General features: G+C 37.3%; 1 long non-coding RNA gene across 1 annotated transcript; it reads left to right on the top strand.

Annotated features, from left to right (window-relative positions):
• Window positions 1–5,571: 5,571 nt before the first annotated feature.
• On the top strand, window positions 5,572–7,325 carry LOC130091185 (uncharacterized). Its single transcript, XR_008807782.1, has 3 exons — window positions 5,572–5,685; window positions 5,892–5,947; window positions 7,159–7,325. It is a non-coding gene; the product is annotated as an uncharacterized LOC130091185 (long non-coding RNA).
• Window positions 7,326–10,415: the final 3,090 nt, after the last annotated feature.

Genomic DNA, 10,415 nt, shown 5'->3' with positions numbered 1-10,415 from the left:
GTAAAGGGAGGTTTGAGTGGACTCTGAAGGTACACTGAAGGTTCCTCATAGTACAAGATTAGGTCTAATGTGAAGTTTAGAAACGATCTTGTCATTCTCACAGGTGAGGTCGAGTGGAGGCGTCCACATGATGATGGCTGCGCTATGAAGGAAGACTGAAAGGTAAAGGTTCAGATGTTAATGGGGGAAAATGTTTCTTAAATACACCCCAAGTGATGTAAACCCATTTCTCACAGATTTTCCCATGATCACTGAACACGACCAGTTGACAGTTGACATATACACTTGTAATATCTCAATGGTGATGTAGACAACATTAGATTACAGTTGTAGGTTAGATCAGGCATGATGATTTCATCATAGTATTTGCTTATCTTTCTTTTCTATCACCTTTATTTTTTTCTGTATATGAAGTCTTTGTTGTGGAAGTATGGCAATAGACCAGACACTACATATGCTTATTTACATATCTATGATTCATTTGTTTGATTTACATTGTTATATAGAATATTGTTTTAAGGTAATTGTCTGTAAAATGTTACATAAACTAATAAATGTCCATCAGGAATTTCCTTTCTGTGCACAGATGACAGTTTGTCAAAGGGCAGTTAACACTGTTCTGTTTGTGTACAAATGATCTGGTAAGTTAAAAAGGATTTTTCTGTTTGTTCAAATAAACAGAAATACTTTTTTTCTCATCATAATATGCTTTCGCACTTTGTGTTGTTCTGAGAAACATTTAGCCAGCGTTAAGATAATATGAAGCTAAATATGGACTAAAATGAATAAAGCGTTGTGATTAGCAGTGGTTTTCAGTAATTTAAAAACGCCTACAGATATTAGTTAGGCTCTGTGCTGTTCTAAAATCACTGTAAACCACACATAGCAACAGAAATGTAATAATTCTTCCACCAAACGTGTAGATCTTCAGCAACATTTAGCTCAGTAATACTGATTTAATGAGGTCACAGGTGTGTGTGTGTGTTTATAGGACATGTCTCAGCCAATCATAATCAAGGACCAGAACAATCAGTTTTATAAATTGTTGTTGGGAGTTAAGCAAATTTGTCCAAACAGCATCTCTTAACATTTTAATTTTTGCTATAGTACAAATAAATATGTGTAACCGCATGACGAGTATGCACTTTCTTTCAATAGTCCACTTTAGACATTCTACTAACTATAAGTAACTTTTCAATTACATGTCAACTAACTCTCATTAGAGTATTAGTAGACTGTTAGGTTAGGGTTAGTAGAATAAGTTGACATACTTACACTTATAGTCAGTAGAATGTCTGTTGGGAGATGATCAATATACAGTGTTAGCAGATATTAAGCAGACAATCTACTAATACTAATAGTTGACATGAAGCAAAGTTACCTAGTAGAATGTCTAAAACTATTGAAATAAAGTGACACCCAACATGAACATTTACTATGAATTTTGGACATAAATGTTGACACACGAAGAATATATAATGTAATGATTCAGTGCATATCTAATTATAGAATAAATGTCACTAAAGCAGATTATTACAATTAAAGTTTTTTCTTGGAAATCCATTTGAAAGTCCTGTGAGAAGCCATCACTCTAATGTTAATGTTCTTTGGGCTTTAGGGTCGCAAACTGAACAACAGCTTACGTTTGCGTAATTGCACCACATCGCCCCCTGGTGCCCACAGCAGACCTGAACATTTTGGTAACACACAAACACACTCATTGTAGCTATTATAAGTCTACTAACACATGGTCATATCCAGACACACACTTTCTCCTTCCTCTCTCCCTTCATGCCATTTTGATGGAAAGAGTGTATTGATGCTGAGTGACTCATCCGGATGTTTGTTGGGTAGATTAGATTGGTTTTAGGAGGGGAAGAAGGGGGGTGGTTGAAACCATTTAAAAGGATGCTGGGATTTCGGCAGTGGTGGCATCACTCAGGGAGAGAAACCACAACAACCATTTAGCATGCGCTGACCCACAAAATCCAACACAAATGTGGAAAGAGAAAAGGATGGTGAGAGATGTGCTGTAAGATTAAAAACTCATAAGAAGCTTACATAACGGCATAATCCACAGCAATAGGTCTGCGTCACAGGCAAACATCAATGTTTTCTGTGTAGGTTTTTCAACTGTAACAAAAGTGATGCGTGATTTACTGGATAAGGATAATAATAATAATAATAATAAAAAAAACTTATTTCCTCCTAACAAAATATTTTGTGGCTTGGCATAGCAAGATTATTGAAGTTGCAAGATTGTATTACTTTACTTCTCCAGAGCACACTTTTAAAATGACACTTCCTCCTATATTCTGCTCTGAGACTGCATGTGGGAATGCAGTTGTTTTGCTGTCACATGCCACAACCACCTCAGCTTCAGTTCTCCTCAGTTCAATGTAAAACCAAATATGTAGCAACAACCAAAGACTGTACTACAACATTTAAAGTAATGCTAAGACTATACGTTTCTTTCCATTACATTTAATAGATTTAATAAAGCAAGTTCCTCCTTTTGGGGATTATCTTTCTGGGACCAGCCACAGCCTGAAAAACGTAATAAATAATGTCCCAATGGATGGTCCTCACTATGAGAAAAATAACAGGTGTGTGTGTGTGTGTGTGTGTGTGTGTGTGTGTGTGTGTGTGTGTGTGTGTGTGTGTGTGTGTGTGTGTGTGTGACATCACAGGGCGATGTGATGTGACTAGTGCAGCAGTTCAGAAAGTAGCTGCACGCTAATCTTTGCTCTTTCTTTCAGCCTTTCTGCTGGCTAGCCTTTATGGTTAACAGTGAAGCAGCTTCTATATACTGTATACTGCCTGTCCATTGCCAAGACCCCCACCATGGTTCCTCGTGGCCACACACTGAAACTGGGTGCTTTGTTTACGGCTCCAGGCTAACTTTGGATGAGTGGCTTCTGAATGCTTTTCGGTAGACCTCTATTTAGGGGAAGGGCCTAGAAAAGGTGGCCTAACAATTGGCCACTCTATTATCTCCTGGGTAGGTTACCACAACCTACTGGGAATTCCATCTTGTGGTGGAAGTAAAAAAAAAAAATGTATCTTTCAAATTGGCAACATGGAATGTCAGGACTAGTGAGGGTAATAGACCTCATAAGAGGATTGCACTGATTTTTGAGGAACTGAAGCGCTATAATGTGGATATTGCTCCCCTTAGCGAGACAAGGCTCCTGGGTAAACAGTAACAGTAAATTATGCATAATTACATGCAACTAACCCTCAACCAAATCCTACCCTAACCCTATAATACATGTAGTTACTTAATATTACTCAGTACTTAAATATATAATTACACTGTAACAATGACACCTTCAAATAAAGTGTAACCCTACTCCGTTAAGACGGCAATATCCAAAATCCTTGTCCTTGTGGGGACATTTTGTGGTCCTCATTAAGAAAACGGCTTATAAATCATACTAAGTGTTTTTGTTTGTTTGTTTTTGTTTCTTTGAAAATGTAAAAATGCTGAAAGTTTTTGTGTGATGGGTAGGGTTAGTGTAAGGAGATAGAATGTACAGTATAGAAACCATTATGTCTACAGAAGGAGTGTGTGCGTGCGTGTTTGAGAAACATGGTGGATATCCGCATTAAATGCATTTGTATGTTCTCTCTGATGGATGATTGCCATCTGGGAGCAGTAAAATGCTTTAATTTATAAGTACATATCATTTGCAATATTTGCTCTGTAAAAGCTGAGTGCTTTACTATGATTGTTCTGTAAATCACTTGATAGTTGATAGTAGTGGAAAAGGCTGTCTCGTGTTCTATTGCAGAATTCCTTGTTTCATTGATTTCGGATTAAGTGACAGATATATGGAGAACATGTTCACATCCATTCAATGACCAACATAGCCTGCAGGATAACAACATTGTCAGCTAGCCAGTCACTCTTTGTACTGATTGTAGTTGCCATTTGCAACTTTGCAAACTGAAGGAAGACACACTTGACCATAGCATAGATCACTGCAGATTCTTTGCTTTACATGTACATGTACACTACTATTCAAACGGTTGAGATCCGTATGGATTTTTAAAATAAGTCTAACCTTTATTTTACAAAGAAATGCAGTAAAAACAGGAATACTGTGAATTATTATTATGAATTAAATAACCTTTTCATTTTGTAATGTATTTTAAAATGTTATTTATTCCTGTGATGACCAAGCTGAATTTTCAGCATCATTACTTCAGTCTTCAGTCGCATAGTCCTTCATAAATCATTCTAATACTGATTTGCTGCTCAAGAAACATTTCTTATTATTATCAATGTTGAAAACCTTTGAGCTGTTTGAGAAAACTGATTTAAAAAATGCAGGATTCTTTGATGACTGTAAATTGAAAATCTTTTGTAACATTATAAATGGCTTTATTGTCATTAGTGGCCAATTTCATGAATCTTTGTTGAATAAAAGTATTATAAAAAAATGTACAATTGAACTTTATTAACCCTTAAACTGCCAACATGCACCACAAGATACATACTCTTTAGTCTCTTGTAGGAGGCATGAGAAAGATTTGTTCACCCAATACTGCTATTATTATGATATATCATAACTATAGTTGAGTGGGTCATATGAAAGAAAGAAAAAAAAAGTGCTCCTTTTGTCAGCCTGACCTAAAACGGTTCACCCATGGTGCTAGACGTTCTGACAATGCAGAAAGTAGTTATATATTTATCTTACTTTTCTTTAGTGTAAAAAAACCCATGTTAATTAACCCTTAGTTAATGCATTGTGAACTAACATGAATATATATTTTAACTTGCATTAACAAAGATGAATAATTTCTGTGAAAATATATTGCTCATTGTTATTACATGTTAGTTAATGCATTAACTAATATTAACAAATTACCAATAAATCTACTGGTTTGTGTTGTAGAATAAAATGTGAAAGCATATTATGCTAACCACAGACATTATATACTCTTAAAATCAAAAACCATATTGCTAGTACCCTTATAAAAGTCCTGAGAAACACCTGAACTGTAATGAAATGCTGTACTGAATTTATAGCAGCTGTAAGGAGGTGTAGAAAGTGCCAAGCGCTCCTCGTCACATGCTGTTTTGCTATTATAAAGATACTGATTATACACTTTGACCTCTCATTTCATCATTTCCTCATTTCTCTGCTTTGTCTATTGTGTTATCTGTAAGACAAGTTCCTGTTTACAACATTATCTTTCTGATAGATGTCCTTCGTTCACGTGACCTTTGAACTTTTGTTGACAGAACTGACACTTGCCCTATTGGGTCAGTGCTGTTTTGTTACGTTTGATGATCATGTACGTGTTTTTTTGTCTTGCAAACATAAATATTCAATTTTCTGTGGTAAACTGAATGTCACCAAGGTAAAGTTAACAAGCGGACTAAGATTGTGTTGTCGAAATTGCAAGAAGGAATTGTGATGGTCTTGGAAGCATCAGTTAGAGTTAGAATTGGATGAAAATGATAAATAAATTATTTGCCTTAGTTTCATTACTTTTCTTTAAAAAAAAAAAATTGTGGCTTAAAATATTTATCTTATTTGTGCCAAGACACATGTTGGCAAGGCCAATGGAAATTTCAACTCTAGTTCTCCGACTGAGCCAGCAGGGGGGAAAAACACCTTATTGTTGAGCCCATTTTTTACATGAACCGTGATCCAGAACCAGACCTGATGCTTGGTGAGTCCTAATGTTTGATATCAGTGTGTGTTTGCATTTCAGCAACTTTTAGAGTGTTGTTGTCTGATGATAAACTGGGAAAGAAAGAACTTACTTGTTTGTGAATCAAGGCTGCCTGATCTTTTTGAATGGGCCTAAAATCCACTATGCCTCACTCACAAAAGCTTGTTGAATAGAGCATTCAGAACTTGCGTGTTGTCATGTAGGATTCAGACCGGCGTTCCCTTGCATGTCACATGGATCAGCACCCTCCAGGCATCAGGTGACAAACACACATCTGTTGTTATCTTATGCCTTAGCACTGCATTCATTTAACAATGCATTTGACTGTCTCATAATATGTTGTTGGTGTAGTGTAGTCACTCAGAGCCGTGTAATTCTGTGTACTGCCACAGGGGGCACTATCCTTTTTGCAGATTAACCCTTTAATGTCCTTCAGGATCTGAGGGAACAATTGTGTTTCCTGTTAAGCTATTTATCTGTTATTAGTGATGTCAATGCAGGATTTAATTGATTAAATCCTTACCATGGCATAAATTTGTGGAGGTATTTTTTATAGAAGACATTTTCAGTTACAAACTGTGTTTGTGAAATATGTTGCGCACACTGTCACAGATACAGAAAATTGGCGAATTTGTAATATTTAAAGGTGCAATTATAGGTGATTCTCCACAGAAACAATTTTTGTTATGCTGGTTGAAAGTCTCCTCATATCCTGATAGCAATCATTATGTTAAGCGGTCTAAATGTATTTTTATAAATATATATCGTCTGTGGAAGGTGTAGGACGATAAAATGGTTGTTCAATCATTGCATTCCGTCCGAATGAAACGAAAGCTTGTGTTTGCATACCACTGCGCAGCCTGTTCACACAGACATCGTTCAGTATGTCATCAGGGTGTTCATGTACGCTGTGCAGGCAGAGCGAGAATGGCAGGCAAACAGTTGTTTACATTCTTTATTGTAGTACTGTTACTCACTGTACCGTAAACGTTTCTCACCGGTGAATGATAGACATGATAGACGATGTAATCCAATAACGTTGTCTCTGGTCGTCTTGCTTCTGATCTGTGCGTGTTCATGTGTTTTGGTGGAGTCGTGGCTTTGGAAGGCAATTTGCTGTGAGGGTGCGAATGTATGCTTTCAATGCTAGCAGGCTAAAGTTAGCATTTCCCAGATCAACTATTGCACCTTTAAATGCTCATAATAATGTAGGTGTTTTGTGACTTGTATGTGAACATGCCTTAAAGTTCATGACAACTTGAGTCTTGCTAATGAAATCCAGTCTCAACTTGTTTGAGGTTTTAGAACGCTGGGGGCTTCGAATTTGATCGTAGTTTTGGTTTGTGTACTGTGCTGAATGTGAAGCACATACTCTGCTGAAGGGTGAAGTCTATGGTTTTCATCTGATGGCTATGGCGTCACAGCTGATCTTCTTCATTGCTAAACCCTATTCCCTTTTCACCTCCACAGGTGCTCTAATGAATTAATCTTCCATCTCATCTATAAACCAGTATACTTCAGTGCCCACAGCGCCCTTCACTGACTAATCCTCAGGCAGGTGGTCACCAAACACACAGCAGCAGCCAGTCAATCATCGACCAAAACCAGCCAAAGATAAGCTGCAAAACTAGAAAACAGACACAATTGAAAACATATACATTTGGGTTCACACATGCATATACACATACGCACACTGTAAAAAATAATGATCAATAAGTTATGGCAATTTTTTTTTACATTGCTTTAACTCGTCAAAATAAGTTAAGCAAGTTATACAAGATTCAACTTTTTTTTTTCAAGTCAGTTTAATGTCATTTAAGTTGAAATGACTTAAACATCCAAGTTGATTGTACTTAATGTCAGACAGCAACTTTTTTTTACAGTGCATTCATAAATGGCATACAATTATATCATTTCTATGATGCTCCCAAAATGGCAATAATCTGCATGTCATGTAGCACAGTATAGAAAGCTTTATGTGAATATGCCCACACAGATTATAAACCCAGCTAAACTATTCACATTTAAAGTATTTTATTTATGGAATATTGCAGTATTTATTATGTATTATGACGAGTCATTTCAACTTAATTCAGATTTTTTTTATTCTTGTTTTCTCATAATATTTATTCACGATAACTTCCCCTCCCTCTTGCAACGACATCTCTTCTCTGATGATTTGTTTACTGCATGGCATGAGGGCGGGACAATGAGCCATGTCACTCACATGAGATCACAGAAATAGCAAACAACGATTCAATCAAATCTCAGTGAACAAAATCAAGCCCCGCCCTACATTTGTTCTTGTTCTAGAACACTGGGATATATGCCACAATAGGGAAAAAACAGACTATTGCAACTTCCGTTTCATGCCGACTAGAATGACAGAAAAATATTAATTTGTTTTTATCAAAATGTCCAAAATATCAAAATATTATCTTTTATTTGGTTACTAGAGGTGCCCAATTGAATGAGAAAGGCTTTAAATATAGAAAAGTAAAAAAAAAAAAAAATCTTTAAAATAAATAAATAATATAGGCTGGATGCGTGCTGTGCATAATTTAGCAGATGTAAAGCTGACAGAGTGGTTTCATGTAATGTTGTATTGCCATAATGAAGAATTCAAACTACCTAGAAATAATATATGGGTAAGAATGTGTATTGGGTGATTCAAAGGGTGTTTTATTGCTTGAAAAAAATGAGTTTGAGTCTCGGCTTAAGATCCTTTCCTGGTCCTGTTCACCTCTTTCCTTTTCCAATATTTGGATCTAGGATGAAGGATCTACTGTCCTGTCTATTAAAGGGAAGAAAGAAAAAAATAAAGAAAAAATAATTCCGCCTTCACAGTGCTGTATAAATCAGGTTTAATTTACACTGTAAAAAACAAACAAAAAAACCCCCTGATTTTTCTCACGTCACATCTGGCCGATCAGATTTGTTCCACATATATAGATTACTTTTCTTTTTTTCATGTGATCTGAACAACTTTTAATACACAAAAGGCAGCTAGAAATATATGGTTTATGTAGGCCTCCCTGTAGGCTATTAGAAATTACAGCTGACTATTTACAATTTATCATATTTAATACAAATTTTGAAGTCGTTTAAGCACAGCATTTTCTCTGTAACTTAATTGTAGTTTTTTTTTTTCTGAACTTTGACTTTTCACTTTGGAGTGAAAATTTTGAATTATTTTTTTCAGATTCTTAAAGTATAGCCTATATAGGCTACAGCTTAGCTCGCTATGTTTTTAAACACAAAATGGGGAAAAGTGAATGGGGAAAGATGCTCTGCCTAAAATAAATGTAATATACAGACCTATAGCCTACCTATAGCCTATAAAAAGCTGCCTGTAAGACAGAAATCAGTCTTGTCAGAAGTTAAATGTCATAGCCTCCATTGATTTCTTGAAAAGTTACGTTCATTTTTATCGGCACAAAAATAATTCCATAGCCTCCGGGAGGTGTTTTGCTTAGCGCATGAGAGAGAGAGAGAGAGAGAGAGAGAGAGAGAGAGAGAGAGAGAGAGAGAGAGAGAGAGAGAGAGAGAGAGAGAGAGAGAGAGAGAGAGAGAGAGAGAGAGAGAGAGAGAGAGAGAGAGAGAGAGAGAGAGAGAGAGAGAGAGAGAGAGAGAGAGAGAGTGTGAGACTCGCTGCGGGACCGTTGTACACTTCTAGAGAATGTTCAGCTCCTATGATGACCACGGACCACATCACGTTGGAGTGCTGCGCGGTGGATTTGCTTTAGCTGGCAGCACGGACGCTTTTATCCTGATTAAGTAACGGCCGGGCAAACGACAGACAGCCCTACAGCACCTTAGCCGGCATTGAGCAAGAAGTCAAGGGCAATCTAACGATAAAGGGACAGGACGCCGGCTGACTGACTGTTTATTTAGAAGTGCTGTCGAGCAGAAACGAAATATCTCCTTCCTGGAAAAGAGCTCGTGCTGAATCACACAGCACCGCAATGCGAATGTCGAGCGAAGAGCCGCTTAAACCAGCACAACTGCACTTAACATGGGCGAAAATAGAGGAATTAACCGCCACACAGACAGCTGAATCGCGAGAAATGTTCTCTGTTCCCCTTCTGAAGTAAAGCACCGCCGTGAGACAGCGCGATATGGATGTTTTCGAGACCATCTAATAATATACAAGCGGTGCATCTATGAGACAGCACGCGATAATCTAACCGATGAATTATGCACGACGGAGCATGAATTATACCGAGTGGTGACGCTCGGTTTCAGAGACCGGCCGGTGCGCGACCGTGTCCCACATGACCTACTTTCAAAAAGCTTTAATGCAGGAGAGATGCAGCCGCAGTGAGTAACAAACGAGACCGTCAGCACTGAAAAACAAGCTCGCTGCTTGCTCACATGTGTGACCGAAGTTGTGTGGACCTCAGGTGACATGAACGTCACTGCCGGATCGTTCACTTGGAAGACTTGATCGAGAGCCATCACCTCAGTTATTGTTGTCTTTTTGTTGTTTTTAAATGATTCTACCACGCTGATAACATTCAAGACTTGAAATAATGGAAAAAAGGGACCCTGGAGCCATTGACCTTTGCACTTGAAACAGCATCGGATTATTTATTTCTGCTGAGACCACAGATCATTTCAAAACATGCTGTTTGGATTTATATTGAGCCTTGGGATTTTTTCTTAGCCAAGCTAAGATCTGCACATGTACTCGACAAATGCTTCTAAAGGAAGCATTACAATGACAA

Source organism: Rhinichthys klamathensis, unplaced genomic scaffold, assembly GCF_029890125.1.
Source record: "Rhinichthys klamathensis goyatoka isolate OS25496 unplaced genomic scaffold, OSU_Roscu_1.1 h1tg000161l_1, whole genome shotgun sequence".
NCBI classification, from domain to species: domain Eukaryota; kingdom Metazoa; phylum Chordata; class Actinopteri; order Cypriniformes; family Leuciscidae; genus Rhinichthys; species Rhinichthys klamathensis.
Note: the sequence above shows the minus strand (reverse complement) of the source record. Positions and strands in the feature narration are given on the sequence as shown.